The 23,500-nt window shown below is 39.1% G+C and overlaps 1 protein-coding gene and 1 non-coding gene across 5 annotated transcripts in view; both read left to right on the top strand.

Moving 5' to 3' along the window:
- Nucleotides 1-23,500, top strand: part of UMAD1 (UBAP1-MVB12-associated (UMA) domain containing 1) — a 251,639-nt gene that overhangs the window by 96,486 nt on the left and 131,653 nt on the right. The window lies entirely within an intron of this gene.
- LOC139036692 (U6 spliceosomal RNA) lies at nucleotides 17,822-17,928 on the top strand. The gene has a single exon (XR_011489526.1). It is a non-coding gene; the product is annotated as a U6 spliceosomal RNA (small nuclear RNA).

The raw sequence follows: 23,500 nt of genomic DNA, 5'->3' as shown, positions 1-23,500 counted from the left end.
GAAGGATTTTTAATCAGAGGAATGATAGTATCTGATTTTTTATTTGCTTTAACTTAAAGACCTCACTAGTTGTTGGAGAGGAGAACCCGTTGGATTACGTGTGTGTGCATGCATGTTCAGTCATTGAGTCACGTCTGACTCTTTGTGACCCCATGGACTGTAACCCTTGAGGCTCCTCTGTCTGTGGGATTCCCAGGCAAGAACACTGGAGTGGGCTGCCGTTTCCCCCTCTAGGGGATCTTCCCAACCCAGGGATTGAACCCGCATCTCTTGCATCTCTCATTGGCAGGCAGAGTCTTTACTGCTGAGCTGCCCGAACCTAGAGCAATAATAAAAAGCCCAAGTGAGAGACAGTGGTGACTTGGACTGGGGTAGTGACAGTAGAAATGGAGAGAAGCGTACACATTTAGAATGTATTTGGGAAAATGCAGATTTTCCAGGCGTTGGTGATGGACAGGGAGGCCTGGCGAGCTGCAGTCCATGGGTCTCATAGAGTCAGACATAACTGAGCAACTGAACTGAACTGGGAAAATGGTGATGAATTATATATGGGGACCAGGAGGTCCCTAGAATTAAACCAGTGTCTGATGACATGAGCCTCAGGGTAGAGCATACAGAAGTCTAGAGAAACAAGCAGGTTTGGGGTAAAGATCAAGAAATCAGCTTTTGGACAAAGTCGCTTTTATATACGGAGAAGGCAATGGCACCCAACTCGGGTACTTTTGCCTGGAAAATCCCATGGATGGAGGAGCCTGGTGGGCTGCAGTCCATGATGTCCTGAAGAGTCAGACATGGCTGAGCAACTTCACTTTCACTTTTCACATTCACGCATTGGAGAAGGAAATGGCAACCCACTCCAGTGTTCTTGCCTGGAGAATCCCAGGGACGACAGAGCGTGGTGGGCAGCTGTCTATGGGGTCACACAGAGTCGGACACAACTGAAGCGACTTAGCAGCAGCTTTTATATAGTGGTGGAGGTTTGGGTTTATAGTGTAAATCTGGGGGTTATCAGTATTTGGATGGTATTTACGTATTTGTGAATGAATGTGATCACCTAGAGAGGAAATGTTGAGAAACAGAACCCAGGACTTGACTCGCGCGAGCTCTAGAATCCCCACTTTAGTATAATAGAAGACGCTCACAGAAGGGACCACGAAAGAACAGCCAGTGTCAAGAGAAGATATTGAGGAGGATGGGTGTTGTGAAGGCAAAAAATGTTTCAGTAAGAATTAGGCCCATTCTTGTAGAGTTGGGGTATACACTTGTGCACCCGTGCCTGCTAATTTGCTTCAGTAGTGTCCGACCCTTTGTGACCCAATGGACTATAGTCCACTAGGCTCCTCTGTCCATGGGATTCTCCAGGCAATTGGGTTACCATTTCCTTCTCCAGGGCATCTTCCTGACCCAGGGATTGAATCCGTGTCTCTTGCATTTCCTGCATTGACATTTGGGTTCTTTACCACTAGAGCCACCTGGGAAGCCCCATTATATATGAATATACATTTTTTCCCCTAGAAAATACCTTCTTAATGTATTGTATCCAAAGAATAAATCTCACTATAACTTAAAAATGAAATTAACCAGTGAGATGACCTTTTGGAGTCAATTTTTTAAACACCTAATAAAAGACCTGTTCAAATATGTGTACAAAATACACACAGAATGGGAAATATACAGCATGCAGAATCCAAGTAGAAATTGTTTTTATAAAATTGGCATCCTGTTTTCCATGTGTTATTATTTAGTTGCCTCTGCTGGTTGGATTAATAGGTTGTTAAGAAATATGAATATTAAGGTTGAGTTTTTGTATACCTGTGGCTGATTCATGTTGGTTGGTATATGGCAAAAACCATCACGCTGTTGTAAAGTAATTATCCTCCAATTAAAATAACTAATTTTAAAAAGGTTGAGTTTAATTTAGTTTTGTTTACTTCTTTGTTCTGATGCGTCAGACTTGAAACAGTAGGATTGCTCTGCCTAAGTGTGATTTCCCCTTCCTGGCTGGGTAAATGTAGCTGAGCCCATTAGACTTCAGGAGAATGTGTGGTGTTCCCTGAGCCTGTTTACAGCTGTCATAGCTGATGCTACTGAATCTTAGTAAATGATAGAGTGTTTACCAGTGGAAGAAAGAATGGTGTAATAGTGCACGAACTTGGATTCAGTCCCAGTTCTGTTTCTTACTCCTGCACAATTGTTCAGGCTCCTTAATTTCTTCTTCCTTAGATTTCCTGTTTTTGAAATGGCTGTACATAATGAATACCTACTGCACAAATTTTTTGTTAGGATTAAATGAAATGATGTAAAATGATTAAGAAAATGTCTTTTACAGAGTGTGCACTTAATACATGTATTTCCTAAAAGTTTACTAAAAATGTTATTTATAGTGTCTCCTGGCCCTTACATCCAGTGTTTATCAGTCCTTTTTTTTTCTCATCTGAGAAAGACTGGCATTTCTTTTTCATCACAGAAAATGAGATTTATTTTTACCATATATAATATTCTTTAAATCTTCATAAATATGAAAAAATTTTTTTAAATCAAGGCATAATTTATATCAATATTTTTACTCTGTTTCTTGAGGTGCTCTTTGTAAGTCACAACTTCTTAGATAGATTAATTGATTAATTCTTTTAACAAATGAGCCTAATATTAGGGACCCAAATTTTTAGGTAAAGTCATTTTCAAGATTGTCAGGTGATAAGAATATAGATATGAGTGATTACAAATTTGAAATTCTGTATTCATTTATCCAAAATAAGCTTGATTGGTGACAAAGTTACTGTTGTTTGGTGCTTTAATTTTTCCAGCTCTGATATTGATGCTTTCTTTTGTTTAAAATGGTATAGTGGTAGAATATTTACTCTTCTTTCTGTCATCATAGGCTTGTTTTAAACTAAACCCATCAAAGTACTCTTACTTTCAAATTCAGTCCTGTTAAAACAATAATTCTCAGTATATTGGAAAAGACTTGCAGAGAAATATGTATTGTAAAGGGCTTCCCTGATAGCTCAGTTGGTAAAGAATCTTCCTGCAGTGCAGGCTACCCCAGTTCGATTCCTGGGTTGGGAAGATCTCTGGAGAAGGGACAGGCTACCCACTCCAGTATTCTTGGGCTTGCCTGGTGGCTCAGCTGGTAAAGAATCCACCTGCAGTGCAAGAGACCTGGGTTCAATCCCTGGAGAAGAGAAAGGCTACCCACTCCAGTATTCTGTCCTGGAGAATTCCATGAACTGTATAGTCCATGGGGTCGCAAAGAGTCGGACGTGACTTTCACTTCACTTTTGCATGACTTTTACAGTGGATGCATTAGGCTGTTTTTGCTTGGTCTGTCTGTCCGTATGTGTGTGTGTTGATACATACCTGTTGAGATCTGAAAGAGGTGCTTAAGTATTATCTTTAGTTTACTCACATCAATGTGCATTTCTGTTTATCTATCTATAATAGAATTGCCTAGGAGCAACTTAATCAGATTTCACTGGTGAGTCAAAATGAAATATATACAAGTTCACTTACTTACAAATAAGTTGCTCTAAAATCCAGGTAGGAGGATAAATGTAGTGTGAAATAATACACAAAATCCAGCACAACATAATTAGCAAAGGATAGTTAGTAGAAATGCTGTTTTTTAAAACCTGAAGTGTAATAGTTATTTCCCCATAATAGAAAATAGTAAGGCAATTAGCAAGCATCATCTGTCAAAAAGTTGTTAAAGGTTTAAGAATCACAACTAGAAAGTTTATAAATGATAAAATTGAAAAGAATGTATTTGACTTTGATATCTTTTACAGTTTTTTAATGTTACACTGATTGATTTATTTCAATAAAATTACCAAAATCATGTTAGTAGTTTCCCTCTCTATATATATGGGCCGATAAAATATTTTAGATGTGGGATTTTCCTACTTTGGACAAAGTGATTATACTGAAGAAAGAATCTACTTATAATTGAAACGAGAAAGAAAGTTATTTTTTCCCATTCTGCAGTGTTTTCTTAAAATTATTATAGTAAAATATATATGACAGAAAAATTTCCATTTTAGCCATATAAAATGTACAACTTAGTGTTATTAATTACATTTATAATGTGAAACCAATACCACTATTTCCAAAACTCTTTCATCACCTGAAACAGAAACTATATTTTTTGAATAAAATCTTGATTGAGATATAATTCACATACTATAACATTAACTTACTCAAAGTGTCCAGGTCAATGGCTTTTAATATAGTCACAGAGTTGAGCAGTTGTTGTATAGTTATACAGTCAATTCTAGAAATTTTTCATCGCTCTAAAAAGAAACTCTATACCCAGTAGCAGTTACTTTTCATTTCCCCCATACTTTCTGTCCCTATAGATTTCCATTTTGTGGACATTTCATATAAATAAAGTCATGTAGTCTACTTGATCTCTTCTGACTGGCTTCTTTTACCATGGTTGGTTCCTTTGCTTTTACTTTTCAAGATTCATCCACGTTGGGACATGGATTGTTATTCCATTCTTTTTTATTATTGAATGATATTCTATCTTATGACTATACCACATTTTGTTTATTCATTCATCAATTGATAGACATTTGAGTTATTTCTACTTTTTGGCTAATATTAATACTGCTGCTATGAATATTTGTGTACGGGTTTTTAAGTAGATACGTCTTCTTTTCTCTTGGGTATACACCGAGCAGTGAATTTGCTGGGTCATATGGTAACTCTATGTTTGACCATTTGAAAAAACTCCAGACTGTGTTTTTGTTTTTGTTTTTTACTGTTTCGGACTTCCCTGGTGGCGCAGACGGTAAAGCATCTGCCTACGATGCCGGAGACCCGGGTTCAATCCCTAGGTCGGGAATATCTCCTGGAGAAGGAAGTGGCAACCCACTCCAGTACTCTTGCCTGTAAAATCCCATGGACGGAGGAGCCTGGTAGGCTACAGTCCATGGGGTCTCAAAGAGTCGGACAGGACTGAGCGGCTTCACTCACTCACTCAGACTGTTCTGCAAAGGGACTGGCTCATTTTATAATTCTAACTGCAGTGTGCAAGTTCCAATTTCTCAATTATCCCAGTCAGTATTAATTGTTAATATCTACCCTTTGATTGTACTCATCCTAGTGGATAGGAAGTCATAGCTCATTATGGCTTGATTTGCACTTACCTCATGGCTAATGATGTTGAGCATTTTTTTAATGTGCTTATTGACCATTTGTTTATTTTCATTAGCCCAATGATTATTTAGATATTTTCCTTATTTTTAATGTAGGTATTTATCTTTTTATTATTGAGTTACGAGTTCTTTATATATTCTAGATACAACTCTATCAGATATATGATTTGCAGTTATTTTTTCCCATTCTGTAGCTTGCCTTTCATAAGTCTTTTTTTTGAGATTCTGTTGCTTCTTCAGTTCAGTTCAGTTGCTCAGTTGTGTCCGACTCTTTGCGACCCTATGGGCTGCAGCACGCCAGGCTTCCCTGTCCATCACCAACTCCTGGAGCTTGCTCAAACTCATGTCTGTTGTTCTTTCTGATTTCTGATTACATTGTGATGTTATTTTGAGAAATTCTGGTCTCTTTATGGGATGTCCATGTCAGTGACAAGCCAAGAAAGGTTATGCGTCCATCACTCTGTGCCAGCAAAGTCCATTTCCTAATCCCACACTCTGTGCCATAGCTTTCAGGAAGCGTTTATTTTGGATCCTGCTGTTGTCCTGGACACTGGAACCAGCCTCTGGGGGGTATAAGGTGGAACTCAGTCTCAGTAAGTGTCCATTCTAGTGGGCAGGTCGGGAAAAGTTACGTTGTCAGGAAAAGCACTGTCTTCACAAAGCAAGCAGAGTTTATTCGATTAGATTTATGATATAAACTTGCAAATAAAGGAATGAGACTTGAACAGCATTGAGTCTATTTGACTTCATGACATGTAAAAACTAGTCTGGTGCAGTGATTTCTAACAAATACTCTGTGTCCCTGCACTTTCCATCACCCCTCATCAGAGAACTCTTGTTCAGTCTCTTTGAGCCCTGGAAGCTGATCATGTTGGATCAGTATTGTCATTTCCCAGACCGTTTCTTTTCTCCTCTTATTTAATTTAAGTCTTATCTGGAATCGAGGGCCTACCTCAAAGCCTTTATGACTGGGTACCTTCATGACTGGTACCTTTATGATAACTGATGCTGTTTTCCTTTTTAGATTAGGGCATCCCTCATAGCTCAGTTGGTAAAGAAATCTGCCTGCAATGCAGGAGACCCCAGTTCGATTCCTGGGTCAGGAAAATCTGCTGGAGAAGGGATAGGCTATAGTACTTTTGAACTTTAATTGTATCTTAACTAATGGTCTCATATTTTAATGCTTAGTTGCCTTTATAGCTTGAGTGTACCATAGAGTTCAGACCATTTATTTCTTTGGGACACTACTTGTGGAACCAAATGGAAGAAACATGACAAAAGCAAGGGTTTCTGTTCTAGCTTTGTAAAACTCATTTGTAAGAGTGATATGGGCGGGGGGTGTGGAGCATATTCTGGACAAAATCAGATGGCAGTGGATTAGCAGATGCAGGAGCTGACATGGTTAAACAAGCTCTTATTGCTGAGTTGAAGGCAAGGAAAATGCACAGTCAGTTTATATTTGAGTCTGTTTAGCATGTTTCTTTTTTTCTACCCCAGATTTTTCATGGGATATGCAGTTTTAGCAGGTTAACGTGGAACTCTCTCATACGCTTAAAGTTTTCCATTTCACACATGTTGTCTAAATATGTGCACATAGTTTTTGCTTTTGCTACTGGTCTAATAAAAGCCTCTTGTGAATGCTTATCACCTTGTAAAGTAGTTAGCAGAGCTACAGTGAAATTTGCCTGCAAGTGAAAAGGCCTTGACTTCCCTAGAGGGAGAATAAAAAACATATGAGACAAACAGCAGCAACTGAAATTATCTGGTGTAGAAAGTGGCAGAATGCCAGCCAAATGCTCTGTCCCTAAAAATGTTTTCAGCCTTTATCTCGGCTCCCTAAGAAGACCACCTTTTTTAAAGAACTTCAGACACAAACTTGGAAATCTCTCATTATTTTGGTACAATTTACACAAACAAACCCCCTTTTTATTGCTATCTTCAGGGATTAAGGTCCTGTAGATTTAAAAGAATGCTTTAAGATGTTTATATTCCTTTTAAAAAATGGACTATGCTTATGTGTGTTGTATGTGTATAAATTGTTACTGGAAGTTATTATCATGTTTTTGATACTTCATATATCTAATTAGAAATGGCTTTGTTTATTGTTCAGTAGGCAAAGTGGCCTTCAAGTGCACGGTGAGAATTGGTAATGAGATACCTTTATTAGCCCCTAGGCCATGAGGACTTTTTTCCTAAATAATAGAGATGCAAGAGGTTGATAAATTCTACTATTGTTTTGCCACTGCCATGGGAGGATATTATATAGTGATGTTTTGATGTCTGTCCCTGGGTAGAGGACAACTCTAGCCTTGTCTTACTCAGAATTGTTGGTATTTTTTTCTTTTTTTTGAAGTTACCTTTTAGAAAAGTCACTCACCCTTTTTCCTTTATAATTCTAAAAATTCTTTAAAAATGTCCTAGTCCTAGAAAGCCCAGTTACAGTTAAATGTTTCATTTCATTAATAATCACTTTTATTTTTGCTACTGTTAATAATACTGCTGCATTTGTTGAACACTTTGTCTTAGCATTTCATGCCTTTGCTACTTTATTCAGTCCTTTCAGAAACCTCTAGAATAAGGCAGAGCAGATGCTTTTATCCCGGTTTGTAGATGAGGAAAGCTGAGGCTCAAAAATATGCAGTGAGTTGGAAAGGTCACCCAGTAATAGAGAATGTTTTCTTTTGTTTTTCCACTGCTTTGCTGTGCTACTCAGAGATCTTCAAGTCTTGGGTTATTGTGATAGTTAACAATTATGAAATACATTTTTGCCCAGAAATTTAAAAAAAATCTTTTAACCAATTGAAACTGCCAGAAAGTTTGCGAGAGTAGTAACTCAAAACAGAGCAGAGATTTTGGTCCTTTCATCTGAAACACGGAGCCCCACTCGGTCAAGGTTTTGAGAAATGGGAAAATCTTCATTGTTGTTTGCTGAGTTTCTCTTTGTAACTATTTTTCTCTATAACTGAAAATTTGACTGTCATTATTTTCAGTTTAACCAGTAATTTCCCTTGAAGGAAAAGGATAGTTTGCCTGAATTCTTGGTAGAAAGTACAGAAATTAAATCTGAACCTAAATCTAAATTATTAGAAAATGTGCTGTTTCTGGGTCAAAAAATAGGGGAACAAAGTATAATCCTCTACTGGGGCATTATATGTTTTCTTGCATGCATTGTTTTATCTTATATATAAAATGAAATGTTTATTATTAATGTTTATCTTTTAGTATGAAATTGTCTGTCTTGAGGTGAAACCAAACTCTTTTCCATGGATTAGGACATAATATAAATTTAGTGCCTATTCATAAAATAAAGATTTATAGAAATATTATAGAGCTAATGATGAGATTTTGAAATTGCTGATGCTACAGAACTAGATGACCAATCCCCGAATTAGAATATGAATTAATCACTCAATCTTCTTGTTAGAGAGGCTATAATTTTTTTTTAACAAGCAAGTGAGATAGGACTTCCCTTTGCCTTGGATTTACATTTACAGCAAAGTACTCAGCATTGATTATAGCTTCCCAGGTGGCACTAGAACCCACCTGCCAATGCAGGAGACATAAGAGACTCTGGTTCCATCCCTGGGTCGGGAAGATCCCCTGGAGGAGGGCATGGCAACCCACTCCAGTATTCTTGTCTGGAAAAATCCCATGGACAGAAGAGCCAGGTGGGCTGCAGTCCATAGGGTCTCAAAGAGTCGGACACGACTAAAGCAACTTAGCACGCACACACAATCAGCGTTGTGCTGGGTGTGTATTAATAATACAGTCATCATGCTGATGCACCTGTTACCGAAGTTTGTGAAATATATTTTAACCTTTTCAAAACTGTTTAAATGCTGTATATCACGTTGCTCTTCTGAAAATAGTAGTACATTTAATATATGTTTAAGTTTTTTTCCTATTATTTTCAAAATGAAAAATGTAGGGGAAAGAATATAATACTTAATACAGTAATCAGTATCATTTCAGTCGCTCAGTTGTGTCCGACTCTTTGTGACCCCATGAACTACAGCACACAAGGCCTCCCTGTCTATCCCCAACTCCCGGAGTCCTCAGCCTAGAACCAGGCATGGTCGTCAATGAGTCTAACACCCACCCAGCTTCCATACACTCCAGATAGCCCTTTGCATCCCATTTTTTTTTTAAATCTTTAAAGTTGATTTCGTTATTTTTGGCGATGCTGGGCCTTCGTTGCTGCACGCAGGTTTTCTCTGGTTGCAGCGAGCAGGGGCTGCTCTTCCTTGCGGTGCGCAGACTTCTCGCTGCTGTGGCTTCTCCTGTTGTAGAGCTCGGACTCTAGGGCCCATTGGTTCAGTAGTCGTGGCACAGGGCTCAGTTGGCCCATGGCACGTGGGATGTCCCAGGACCAGGGATGGAACCCACACTCTCGGCCTTGGCAGGCGGATTCCTAACCACTGGACCACCAGGGAAGGCCCTGCACCCCGTTCTGTTGCTGTGCGGAAAAAGCCCCATCATGCAAAATTTTCCTCTACCCTCGGCTCCTCTCCCCTCAAGCCATCGTGATTGCATTCATTTTACCTTTACTTTTTTCTCTTGTTTTTCAAAAACTGCCCTTGCCAGTGCTTGTAAGAGTTCTAGCCTATAGGCTTTCCACTGTTGGTGTTGGTGTTTTATAACAGATTTGAAGCAAAATGTGGGAGTCCAAGGAAAATATTTATCAGTTACTATTTCTGAAGTTAACATGCAGGCTGTAACAATTCCACAATAAATGCAGTGAGATTTAATGTGTTAATTTAAATTATTCTGACATTCTTTTTCCCTTGAAGGACTCTTCTGAGTTTTTATAATCTCACTTAAATGAGCATACAAGGCAATTTAATTAGTTTCCAGTGGTGCACACACTAACAGCCAACATTCCAAGTTAAAGCTATGTGTCTTCTTTGGGTTTGAACTGTTTCCATCTAATGCAAGGGAAAATATTTGAGGGACATTAGTTAATTCATTTTCCAGAAATGGGAGTGGGTTTAAGTATTTTTTTCATAGCTTACAGAATATTTAGCAATCCGAGCCTTTAATATTTAATTTTATAACATTCTCAGTACTAGCAGCAAAGACTTCCTCCAGAAATAGTGAGAAATTATGTGAACTCCCTTCTTGGTATGTTTAGGAGGGCAAGTCATAAATCTTTAGCCTCGTATTTTTCTAAAATAAAACCAGGCATTGATATTTGCTCTGATCTAATATGCAGATATAATGAAAAGATTCAGAGTGGCATACATTAAGATTTTGAATGTTCTCACAAAAGGTGGCATAAACTGAAACTGCTATTATGAAGAAATCTAAGATACAATTATTCTTTTCTGTGATAGTTTATCTAAGTTCTGTAAAAACTTCAATAACGTTAAGTACTAATGAAAGGACCTTGTGTGTCACATTTGCATTCATAAATACCCATGAAGGATCTCTTTCACCAATGTTATTCAATCTTAGTCCAGGACAAGGTCAGACATTGATTATGTTTGACAGTTTTAACAAAAGTGAATAGGGAAGATAGATTTTCTTAATTATATTGCTAGAGTGGTGAGGGGCAATGATCTTTAATACATAGTATAATATAGAAAGAGGTATGTTAATGGAACAGCATAATGGTTGATTGCAATAGTAATAATAACCTGCTATTTATTGAGCATCTGCTGGATGGCTGGACTACATAATAGCTCTTTATGTATCTTTTATATAATGTGATTTTAGCATATATCTTAAGTTCAGATGGCATTATACCCATTTGCCCAAATATGGAAAACGAAATTCTAAGAAATTAAATGATGTATCTATAGCTTCCCTGGTGACTCAGATGGTAAAAAATCGCCTGTAGTGCAGGAGACCTGGGTTCGATCCCTGGATTGGGAAGATCCCCTGGAGAAGGGAATGGCTACTCACTCCAGTATTCTTGCCTGGAGAACCTCCATGGACAGAGGAACCTAGCAGGCTACAGTTGATGGGGTTCAGACATGACTGAGTGACTAACACTTAACTTTTCACCTTCCCAGCTAGAGGCATTTCATATACCTCAGAGTCTGTTATCCCAAGCTGCTTATCAGTGTTTGATTACCCTGTGATCAGGGATGGATAAAGGACTGATAGTGTACAAGTTGTTTATTTGGCTCAGAATTGTGTTTGTTTTCTTTTGAATTAACTCTTTGGCAGTTTGAAATTTACAACATGATGGAAGATGGTAAAACTCCACTCAGGCTAGTATGAATATCTTGATTTTAACTTCTCTGATCACTCCCATTTCATATTACACATGGGTTCATATTTTTCTTATATTTTACAAGCATGTATACATCCCTAGTGTGTATCACATGCTGCTCTCAGTATTTATAAACACAAATTTTCATTTAATGTTCACAGAATCTCTATCTCATTTTATTCCTGTTTTAGAGATAAGATAACTGAGGCATAGGGAAGTTAAATGACTTGCTCAAAACTACAGATAGAAAGTGGCTAAGCTGGGTTTTGAACACATTCAGTTTGGCTATGAGTTCGTGCTCTTAAGTATATTTTTCAGCTTTGACAGGATTTGATGAAAGCAGTAGCTGAAACCTATTGCTGGATTTCCAAGAGTGAGGGAGTAAATTCAGATAATAGTGTCAATAAAGTATATAAGAAATAATGAGCCCCACTAAGATCTTGGGCTTCCCTGGTGGTTCAGGCAGTAAGGAATCTGCCTGCAATGTGGGAGACCCGGGTTCCATCCTTGAGTCGGGAAGATCCCCTGGAGAAGGAAATGGCAACCCACTCCAGTATTCTCGCCTGGAGAATCCCATGGACAGAGGAGCCTGGTGGGCTACAGTCCACAGGGTCACAAAGAGTCAGACACGACTGGGTGACTAACGTAACAGAGTAAGACCTGGGACTGTTAAAAATAAAAGGTGAGCCATAAAGTGAAACTGAAAGCAGTTTCTTTTGTATTAAAAGCCAGCTGTGATTCCTGCCTTACAGATGGGTTCCAGGGACTTCCTGGGAGGCGCAGTGGTAAAGAATCCACCTGCCAGTGCAGGAGACAGAAGAGACATGGGTTCCATCCCTAGGTTGGAAAGATACCCTGGAGAAAGGGAAAGGCTACCCATTCCAGTATTGTTGCCTGGAGAATCACATGGACGGGGGGTCTGGCGAGCTGCAGTCTGTGGGGTCACAAAGAGTCAGACACGACTGAATGCGAGTCCACACACAGTGTTGTGCAGGCTTCGCCCTGTGCATGCACCTGAGCCGTGCGGCTCTGACACCATCGTTACCCTGTCTATCTTGAACCACTCGTTTCATTGCGTCCAGTAATGAAATATTGATCTCTGTGAGGACTCTTGCCCACCCTAACCGTCATGTGTCGTGGCTTTAGCCCATATAATGGAGTTTGTTTTTGTTTTGTTTCATTGACCTATGGGGCAAATGAGAGTTGTTATGTTAAAATAGGGCTTTAGAGAGCCCTTTGGAGAGCTTTTCCAGAGCTTTACAGAAAGAAAGGCTGAATGCATCTGTCCAAACAGTAGATTGGGGAAACTGAAACTGAAGAAGGTTCTGAAAAATAGAAATTTTTGGTCATTTAAGATTTCAGCTTCTATGAACCTCAACTTTGGCAAAAACTCAGATGAAGTGATTGTAGCTGTGTCAAGTGGGGAAGAAGGTTAGAATTTGCTGTCTGACCTCCTAGAAGTGTACTTCAGCTTGAAATAGAATATTTGCTCTGAAGGTGGAGGTACAGGTGGGCAGAAACACTGAACTCCTTAAGCTAGGGACCTTTGGCTTAAGCTGGGTCTTCTGACTCCTCTGTTTACCTGTAATCAGAGGCAAGGTTACCAGGAGCTAAATTGATGGGGGTTTAGGTTTCAGGTCCCCTTCCTTGCACAGAACCGCCTCCAAGGCCCTGGGAAGATCCCTAGCTTTGTGTTCACAGGGCCACATGGTTTTTGCAAGATTTGAAGAATTTTAAGATATTTAAACCACAATTAGTTAAGACTGATGTCTCTTTTCTGCCCTGACCCTCCTTCCATCACATTTCCTCACATGTTAGATTGCTTTGGACTAATGACAGGCATTTTTTTGAGGACCTGGATTAGAGGAAAGTTGAGCTGGGAATATAGAGCTTTAAGTACAATTTGAAAGATGTTTCAAGAGCGTTTCAGTAAGACAACTGAGAAATTAGATTCCCAAAGTAAACATATATGGAGGGTCACTTCTTTTTTTTGTGCCACTACTACCTTTATTTATTAAGTAACTGAGTAAATTCAGATAATGAAGCATAAAACTAAAGAAATAAAAATAAATGATGAAAAGCTATTCTGATGACACAAAGTATATTGTAAAAGAAATTTCAGATTATCTGCAAAGCTGTAATTCATTTGAGAAGAGCAAAATTTCAAGTAGAATAAATAGGCATGATGATTGTTTGAAAATCCAGTTGATGAAAAGCAATGAATGATAGAGATACGTTGGGAAAAGAGTTAAGTTTCTTGCTGGTTTAACCACAGTATAGTAATATGGAGAAAGAACAAAAAAACTTCTTAATATGATGCTGCAATGAGCTTTATAGTTAAAAAATGCCTGCAGTTTGAAAGGTATTTGGGGTTAGTCATCACATAAAAAACTGGAAGGCCCTGACATTTTGCAGCTTACATATGAAAGAAAGTCTATAGACGTTTCCCCAAACTCAGCAATGATCCTAAAAATTGACTCAACATGAGTTGTGAAGTTAAATGAACCTTTCCTAGACATATATTTCTAAACAACTATGTTGCTGTACCATAATTAGAAGAAACATTAGCTCATTCTTTAATTTTATATATATACAGAAAATTATAAAATTGTCCTTTGTGGTGGTCAAAAATTTTAGGGAAGGAATTATAGAATTTTGCTAGGTGGTTAATTAATAAAGATAGGATGATATTCTGGATTCTGTCATATTTGTGGTATTTTCAGGTGTTTATAGAATTTGTGAATTTGGTCACTTCTAAATGAATTTTCACTTTTTTATATGATTTTGTATTTCATAATGTTGTATTCAGCTTCTTTAAAAGGGCTCTAAAAGTTGTATAAGCTTCAGATCCCTTACAGGTTGGATCTGCCCCTGTCCATAGTTAATACTTCTTAATTTGGAAAAAAAAAAAGTTTATTATTTGGCATATATATTCCAGAAGGCATCACATGGAGGTAGAAAGCCCTTCCCTTGCCCTCAGTTCTAAGTTCCAGAACTTTTCTGTGTGTTTTCTACAGTTGTTTAGATCAGTTTTGTCCGATAAAGTACTTGCTAGCCACATGGGGCTATGGAGTCCTTGAAATGTGACAAGTACTGAATTTTTACTTCCACCTTATTGACTACACAAAAGCATTTGACTATGTGGATCACAACAAACTGTGGAAAATTCCTCAAGAGATGGGAATACCAGACCACCTGACCTGCCTCTTGAGAAGTCTATATGCAGGTCAGGGAGCAACAGTTAGAACCAAACATGGGACAACAGACTGGTTCCACATTGGGAAAGGAGTACATCAAGGCTGTATATTGTCACCCTGATTGTTTAACTTATATGCGGAGTACATCATGCAAAATGCCAGGCTGGATGAAGCACAAGCTGGAATCAAGATTGCAGGGAGAAATATTAATAACCTTGGATATGCAAATGACACCACACTTATGGCAGAAAGCGAAGAATGAACTAAGGAGTGTGAAAGAGGAGAGTGAAAAAGTTGGCTTTGAAAACTCAGCATTCAAAAATCAAAGATCATGGCATCTGGTCCCATCACTTCATGGCAAATAGATGGGGAAACCATGGGAACAGTGAGAGACTTTATTTTCTTGGGCTCCAAGATCACTGTGGACGGTGACTGCAGCCATGAAATTAAAAAACGCTTGCTCCTTGAAAGAAAAGCTATGACAAACCTAGATGACATATTAAAAAGCAGAGACATTCCTTTGCTGACAAAGGTCCATCCAGTCAAGGTGATGGTTTTTCCAGTTGTCATGTATGGATGTGAGAGTTGGACTACAAAGAAAGCTGAGCACCGAAGAATTGATGCTTTTGAACTGTGGTGTTGGAGAAGACTCTTGAGAGTCCCTTGGACTGCAAGGAGATGCAACCAGTCCATCCTAAAGGAGATCAGTCCTGGGTGTTCATTGGAAGGACTGATGCTGAAGCTGACACTCTAATACTTTGGCCACCTGATGCGAATAACTGACTCATTGGACAAGACCCTGGTGCTGGGAAAGATTGAAGGCAGGAGAAGGGGATGACAGAGGATGAGATGGTTGGATGGCATCACCAACTTGATGGACATGAGTTTGGGCAAGCTCCAGGAGTTGGTCACGGACAGGGAAGCCTGGCGTGCTGCAGTTCATGGGTTCACAAAGAGTCGGACATGACTGAGTGACTGAACTGAACTGATTTTTTTAACTGTATTTAAATTTTGATTCCTTTAAAACGTGATTTCAGTGAACCTAAATTTAAAGCAGATATTCATTTATTAGAAAAAATTTTGATATGTTCAGAACAGCTTGAGTGTGAAAATTTACTTCAGCTTAAATCTGGAAAAATCTGGTGCATGTATACATGCTTCTTTATGTGTGTGTGTGTGTACCTACACACATTTCCATAAAGAGGATCATACTATGCATATACTGTTCTGCATCTTAACTTTTAAATGAACTATATGTTTTGCACATCTTTCCTTAGCAACTTATAGATTTATCTCATTCATTTATTAGCAGCTTAATGTTTTATTTGTAAATCTTTTTTCACACAGTTGCTGAAGTGAGTATTTTTTTTAAGTATAAGTGAGATCATATCACTCCTGTGTTCAGAACCCCCAGTGGCTTGAAATCCATTTCAAAATAAAATCCAAAATCTTTAGTCTGCATTGAAGGAGGCCTGATTTGACCTGTTCCCTCATTGCTCTTCCCTTCATTCCCACATAGGATCTGCATCTATGCATCTGTAATGTGAGGATTAAGCACAGGTACTTCTTTCTTTTAAAAATTTCTGTCAGAAAAAGTGAAGATGGTGGAAGAGTAGGTGGGCCTGGAGTACATCTCTCTCCGTGGATACATCAGGAATACACCTTCAGACACAGAAGCGCATGCAGAACACCAGCTGAGCGCAGACAGGAGGACCTGACCAGTGGAAAAGAATATATAGACGCACGCAAGACTTGGTAGGACAGAGGAACTAGGGGGAAAACCAGGAGTGTTAGTAGGACTGGACCTGCCCTCAGGGGTGGGGGACTGAAGCAGGGGTCTGATCCCCACACTGGGGCAACTGTCTGAGTCAGAGGAGAAACATTTAAGGCTGAGAGGGAGACAGCTGACCTGTGGCAGCCTAAACGGAATGAGAATCAGACAGTCTTTGCCGCAGCCATACATACCCCAGAGAGGGACCTCTGGAAGGTGCAGCTTCCGGGAGCTGGACTTTAGGGACTGGGGAGCAATCCCAGGGCGAGGGTTGCAGTTGACTGCGGAGAGATAGAGCCAGAGGGAGGAGATCGTGGTGGGAAATGCCTGTGTAGGAAAGCTGGACATCCATGGGAGCCGGGCGGTACTGCTGAGTCACGTGTAGGGGGTGGAGCCATCACCATAGCCTCTCTCTCCCCACCCGCCAGCATCAGCAGCTGAACAGTAGAGAGGCTGGCCCATCAGATGCCCGACGCGCTGAACTACAGAGTAGGACCCCAGCCAGGAGGACCCTCTATGTGCCTGACGCGTGGAGCAACAGAGAAGAACCCCAGGCAAGGGAGCCCTCTAAGTGCCTGAAGGGGTGGAGCTACGGAGAAAGACTGGCCAAAGAGGCCTTCTGACGGCCAGCTACACGAGGCTTGAAAAAAGACTCTGTTAGGGCCGTAACTCCTGCAGAGGAGGCAGTCCGTGTCCCTGCACGCTTGGCGCCGCCAGCGTCTCTGCAAGCCAAGCAGCTGCGCCACCTTCACACTCAGCTCTGCCCCAGCAAAGGAAAATCTTGCATCTATGTGCGCAGGGTCACTTCGGTCACGTCCGACTCTTTGCGGCCCTGTAGACTGTGCCCTTACAGGTTTCTCTGTCAGGGAGGGGGCTCTCCAGGCAAGAACACTGGAGTGTATTGGCCAATACTGGTTGCCATGCCCTTCTAGAGCGCTATATTTCCTGCTGCCCTAGCCACCAACCCCCCGAGTACCTGGTGCTGCCAGAACCCCCGCGACCCCAGCAGCGGCACCACCTCCACACCTGAACCTCACAGGGGCAGACCCAAGTCCTCCAGGGCAGCCTCAGGAGCAAACCCCAGTGGACGACCCACATGCAGAGGTGGAAATGAAGCCACAATTGAAACCCAGGGGCAGTGTGGCTGAGGAAGAAGACTCAAAACCTTCCCACCAGCTGTACAAGCAGCAGATTAAATCCACATGATCAACCAGGCAGACTCTGTGTCTGTCCAGTATATAAACGGTCATTGAGAGCTCCCGCAAAAGAAAAAAAAAAAAAACCGCACTGGTTCTGACAGCTGTGGACACTGCAGGCAAGAACACACAGGAGTAAGACCAGAGTAGAATCCGAGCTGTCCCCACGGCAGGGCCAGAGATCAGCCCAGAGTTGGAGGGCATCCTAGGGAGGCGAGGTGGACTGTGACTCACAGCGAGGGAAAGGACTCAAGACAGCAGTGACTCAAGAAAAGCATGTAGTGCTCGCTTCAGCAGCACATATACTAAAATTGGAACGATACAGAGAAGATTAGCATGGCCCCTGCGCAAGGATGACATGCAAATTTGTGAAGCGTTGCATATTTTTTTGTGTCTTCAAAAAAAAAAAAAAAAAAAAGCATTTATTCTTATGTTGTGACTTATTCTGTTGATTCTTTTGGATTTTTTTTCCCGTTTTTTTACCCCGTCTGTTGTAGTTGTCAGTTTTATTGGCACTATGAAATCTAATTAAGCTTTTTGGCTTTTTTTTTTCTCAGCCACATTTTTATTGTTGTTATAAACCTCTGTCTCTACGTTCAGCTTTTGCAATTCTGTGGAGTTTTCCTTTTTTTTTCCTCTCTCTTTTTTTATTTTTAGTTTTTTAAACCTATTATTATTTTTCTACATTTATTCCCTTGTTTGTTTTTCCTACTGTTCTTTTCCCTTGCAGTTAACCTTTAATGTATATAAATCTTCTTTATATACCTCTATTTAACTTTGCGTATCCATTCTTTCTTTCTTTTCTTTCTTTCCTTTCCTCTCAGCGTATTTCTTAGTTTTATTTTCATCGCTTTATTCCCCAGTTAGCACCTTGCTTTAGTTTTGTTTTCCAGTTTGTGCTTTAGTTAGTTTTGTTCTTAACTGGGACCCCTATAATTCGAATGTTGGTGCAGTTGATGTTATCTCAGAGGTCTCTGAGACTATCCTCAGTTCTTTTCATTCTTTTTATTTTATTCTGCTCTTCAGAAGTTATTTCCACCATTTTATCTTCCAGCTCACTGATTTATTCTTCTGCTTCAGATATTCTGCTATTGATTCCTTCCAGAGTATTTTTAATTTCAGTACTTGTGTTGCTTGTCTCCGTGTGTTTATTCTTTAATACTTCTAGGTCTTGCTAATTGATTCTTGCATGTTCTCCATTTTGTTTCCAAGGTTTTCATCATCTTTACTATCATTTTTCTGGGTCTTTTTCAGGGAGTTTGCCTATTTCCTCTTCGTTTATTTGGACTTATATGTTTCTAATTTGTTCCTTCATTTGTGTAGTATTTCTGTGCCTTTTCATTATATATATATTTTTAACTTATTGTGTTTGAGGCCTCCTTTTCCCAGGCCTCCCAACCTTTTCAAGGTTGAATTCTTTCTTCCTTTTCGTTTCTCCCCTACTATAACTGGTCCAGTGGTTTGTGTACATTTCATAAAAGGAAGATTTTTGCTGTTTCGCTTGCTTTTCCTCTGATGGGCAAGGCTGAGAGAGGTGGTAGTCCCATCTGCTGATGACCGGGTTTGTATTTTTGTTTCCTTTGCTGTTTAGATGAGGCGTCCTGCACAGGTGCTACTGGCGGCTGGGTGATGCTGGGTCTTGTATCCCAGTGGTTTCCTTACTGTGGGTTCTCACTATTTGATGCCCCCGAGGGTTAGTTCTCTGGTAGGCTAGGGTCTTGGAGTCAGTGCTCCCACTCCAAAGGCTCAGGGCTTGATCTCTGGTGAGGAACGAAGATTCCACATACAGCATTAAGTGAGATTAAAACAAATACCCCAAACCGAAAAACCAGTAGTGAACCCCAGACAATCGGTGTTACTAAATCAGGCAAATAATAATTAAAATAATGGAATATACACATATACATATACACCCATAAGCAAAGTCAAAACAGTCCAACTAAAATACAGTACAGTACATTGACCTGGAAAACAAAGGAAATAAAAAATAATATGTACCAATTAAGAACAAAACCAACTAAAGCACAAACTGGAAAACAAAACTAACAAAGGTGCCAAGTGGGGAATAAAGCAATGATAACAAAACTAACAAATATGTTGAGAGGAAAGGAAAGAAAAGAAAGAACAGATATGCAAATTAGATAGAGGTAGATGAAGAAGATTTATATACATTAAAGATTAGCTGCAAGGGGAAAAGAACAGTAGGGAAGGCAAACAAAGGAAAAAATGTAAAAAATATATAATAGGTTTTAAAAAATTAAAAATTAAAATTATAGAAAAGAAAAGCAGTAGTAAAGATTAATAAAACTAAAAGCTGGTTCTTTGAGAAGATCAACAAAATTGATAAACCTTTGGCCAGACTGATAAAGAAAAAAAGAAGAATCAAATCAACAAAATTAGAAGTAAAAAAAGAGAGGTTACAGCAGACAATGCAGAAATACAAAGAATTATGAGACTATTATAAACAACTGTATGGCAGTAAAGTGGATAACCTGGAAGAAATGGTCAGATTCTTAGAAAAGTTCATTCTTCCAAGACTGAACTAGGAAGAAGTAGAAATTATGAACAACCCAATTACAAGCACTGAAATTGAAGCTCTGATCAAAAATCTCCCAAAAACAAAAGCCCATGACCAGATGGCTTTACCGGAGATTTCTGTCAAACATTTAGAGAAGAGCTAATGCCTATTCTTCTAAAAGTCTTTCAAAAAATTACAGAGGAAGGAACACTTCCAAATTCATTCTTCAAGGTAACTATCACCCTGATATCAAAACCAGAAAAGACAACACACAAAAAGGAAACTACAGGCCAATATCACTGATGAACATAGAAGAAAAAATCCTCAACAAAATTTTAGCAAACAGAATTTAACAACACATCAAAAAGCTCATACACCATGATCAAGTTGGGTTTATTCCAGGGATGCAAGAATTCTTCAGTATATGCAAATCAATCAATGTAAACCATATGATCATCTCAATAGATGCAGAAAACCTTTTGACAAAATTCAGCACCCATTTATGATTAAAACTCTTCAAAACATGGGTATAGAAGGAACCTACCTCGACATAGTAAAGGCCATATATGATAAGCCTACAGCCTACATTATTCTTAATGCTGAAAACCTGAAAACATTCCCTGTAAGATCAGGAGCAAAAGAAGGGTGCCCACTTTCCCCACCATTATTCAATGTAGTTCTGGAAGTCCTAACTACAGAAATCAGAGAAGAAGAAAAAATAAAAGGAATCCAGATTGGAAAAGAAGTAAAGCTCTCACTGCAGATGACATGATACTGTACATAGAAAACCCTAAAGATAGTATCAGAAAGTTACTAGAGCTGGTCAGTGAATTTAGCAAAGTTGCAGGATACAAAATCAATACAGAGAAATCACTTGCATTTCTATATGCTAACAATGAAAAATCAGAAAGAGAAATTAATGAATCAGTTCCATTCACCATTGTAACAAAAAGAATTAAATATCTAGGAATCACTTACCTAAGGAGACAAAAGAACTGTACACAGAAAATTATAAGACACTAATGAAAGAAATCAAAGATGATGTAAACAGATGGAGAGAGATTCCATGTTCCTGGGTAGGAAGAATCGATATTGTGAAAATGACTATACTGTCAAATGCCATCTACAGATTCAGTGCAATCCCTATCAAATTACCAATGACATTTTTCACAGAACTAGAACAAAAAATTTCACAATTCATATGGAAACACAAAAGACCCCGAATAGCCAAAGCAGCTTTGAGAAAGAAGAATGGAACTGGAGGAATCAACCTTCCTGGCTTCAGATTATACTACAAAGCTACAGTCATCAAGACAGTATGGTCCTGGCACAAAAACAGAAACATAGACCAATGGAACAAGATAGAAAGTCTTGTTAGAAACAAAGATAGAAAGATAGAAATAAACCCATGCACCTATGGGTACCTTATATTTGACAAATGAGGCAAGAATATACAATGGGGCAAAGATAGCCTCTTCAATAAATGGTGCTGGAAAAACTGGATACCTACATGTAAAAGAATGAAATTAGAACACTTCCTAACACCATACACAAAAATAAACTCAAAATGGATTAAAGACCTAAATGTAAGTCTAGAAACTATAAAACTTTTGGAGGAAAACATAGGCAGAACACTCAGTGACATAAATCAAAGCAAGATCCTCCATGACCCACCTCCTCGAGTACTGGAAATAAAACCAAGAGTAAACAAGAAGGACCTGATTAAACTTAAAAGCTTTTGCACAGCAAAGGGAACTATAAGCAAGGTGACAAGGCAACCCTCAGAATGGGAGAAAATAATAGCAAATGAAACAATTGGCAAAGGATTAATTTCCAAAATATACAAGCAGCTCATACAACTCAATGCCAGAAAAACAAACAGCTATATCAAAAAGTGGGAAAGAGACCTAAACAGATATTTTTCCGAAGAAGACATACAGATGGCTGACAAACACATGAAAAGATGCTCAACATCGCTCATTAGTAGAGAAATGCAAATCAAAACTACAATGAGATATCACCTCACACCAGTCAGAGTAGGCATCATTAAAAAGTCTACAAACAATAAATGCTGGAGAGGGTGTTGAGAAAAGTGAACACTCATGCACTGCTGTTGGGGATATAAATTGATACAGCCACTATGGAAGATGGTATGGAGATTCTTTAAAAAGCAAGAAATAAAACCACCATATGACCCAGCAATCCCACTCCTGGGCATATGCCCTGAGGAAACCAAAATTGAAAAAGACCCATGTATCCCATTGTTCATTGCAGCACTATTTACAATAGAACATGGAAGCAACCTAGATGTCTATGAACGGATGAGTGGATAAAGAAGTTGTGGTACATATACACAATGGAATAATTCCACTCAGCCATAAAAAGGGACACCTTTGAGTCAGTTCTAACGAGGTGGATGAACCTAGGACCTATTATACAGTGACGTAAGTGAGAAAGAGGAAGATAAATACCATATTCTAACGCATGTATACGCAATCTAGAAAATTAGTACTGAAGAATTTGCTTCCAGGGCAGCAGTGGAGTAACCGACATAGAGGACAGACTTGTGGACATAGCCAGAGGGGAGGAGAGGGTGAGATGTGTGCAAAGAGTAACGTGGGAACTTACATTACCATCTGTAAAATAGATAAGCAGTGGGAATTTCCTGTATGGCTAAGAAACTCAAACAGGCGCTCTGTACCAACCTAGAGGGGTGAGATGGGGAGGGAGGTGGGAGGGAAGTTCAAAAGGAAGAGGATATCTATGTATACCTGTGGCTAATTCAGGTTGAGGTTTGACAGAAAACTACAAAAAAAAAAAAAAATCTGTAATTATCCTTCAATAGAAAAGTAAATTAAAAAATTTTTCTATCAGAAATATCACTAGTAAAGTAAAAAGCTCTCTATTTACAAATCAGAGTTTCTCACTTATCTGAGCACCACCATCTCCTTTTAAAGCAAAGAAATTCTGTGTTGCGGCACCAGTAGTGCTCACTCACTAAGGGAAAAGAAAGCTTGTTAGACCAAGTAAGAATTACTGCAGGCTCACTGTAATCAAGAGCGCGTTTTAGGGAGTTTGAAAGAGGAAGTGGTGCAGTGGAAGATAGCTGACGTGCACTGTGTCTTCAGAGTTGGGTGCTTCTTTATTGCTAGATTAAATTTCAGAATTTAGAGTCTAAATTTTCCCTTTCACATCTGGTGGCACTTTTTTTTAATCAGTGTGCAAAAAGAGAAAAATCTGTCTGCCTTGTCTCCATGCCTGTCACTACAGTCCAGCCTCTGCCAGGCTTTAAGGAAAAGCCTTTTGCCTTGGCAAGGACACACCAAAATGTTTTCCAAGCTTATGAAAAGTAAAGGAAGAGTTTTGCAGTAAAATGTTAAGACTTTTTTTTTTTTAAGGTGGAGTGGTACAATGTGAAACTTTTTTTGTTTTAATTAAAGAA

Source organism: Odocoileus virginianus, chromosome 1 (genome assembly GCF_023699985.2).
Source record: "Odocoileus virginianus isolate 20LAN1187 ecotype Illinois chromosome 1, Ovbor_1.2, whole genome shotgun sequence".
NCBI classification, from domain to species: Eukaryota; Metazoa; Chordata; class Mammalia; order Artiodactyla; family Cervidae; genus Odocoileus; species Odocoileus virginianus.
The sequence above is the reverse complement of the archived record's forward strand: the minus strand, read 5'-3'. Positions and strand labels throughout refer to the sequence as shown.